Source organism: Solanum stenotomum, chromosome 5 (assembly GCF_019186545.1).
Source record: "Solanum stenotomum isolate F172 chromosome 5, ASM1918654v1, whole genome shotgun sequence".
Taxonomy (NCBI): domain Eukaryota; kingdom Viridiplantae; phylum Streptophyta; class Magnoliopsida; order Solanales; family Solanaceae; genus Solanum; species Solanum stenotomum.
Window position 1 is genome coordinate 49,282,285 of NC_064286.1, and position 725 is coordinate 49,283,009.

Consider the following 725-nt stretch of genomic DNA (forward strand, 5'->3'; position numbering starts at 1 on the left):
GATCATTTCTATCTGCTTATAATCACAGAAAATAAAACGTAGAAAAGCTCCCAAAATGTTGAAAGAGTTGGGAACCAGGGGTTGCTTGTTGTGTGGATATATGTGCCATTATATCAATGCTGGTTTGAGAAACTTGGAGTTTGCATGAGCCATTGTGGTTTCATGAACCTTGAGAAAAGATCTAAAACTGTCTCTCTTCACAACACAACACACAAATAGACACACATGGATATGATCTTAAATTCTGAATATAAGGTGTCTAGTAGTAAACTACTGTAATGCAATACGATTGAAGATACATCATAGAACTTGATACATATAAATGATACATTCGGTAGTGTTTATGTATCAAGTACATTTATATTGAACATGATAAACACTAATCGAAGATTTAACAAAATTAGGGTTCTGTATCATTACCATAAATATGAACATGATATATTGCATAACAACGAAAGCTATTGTAGCAGTGATGTATCAGATCTGTGATAACACTAACAAAGGCTAATTTAATGTATCATAAAGTTGAAACGAAGGCATTATACATAAATTTATGAATCAAAATCAACTAGATACATTAAAAATCCGAACCTTGGGTAGAGAAGGGTATTGAAACAAAGGCATTATACATTAAATTATGAATCAAAATCAACTAGATACATTGAAAATATGAACCTTGGGTAGGGAAGATTGTTTAGTAACATGTTCTACCCCCCCCCCCCCCC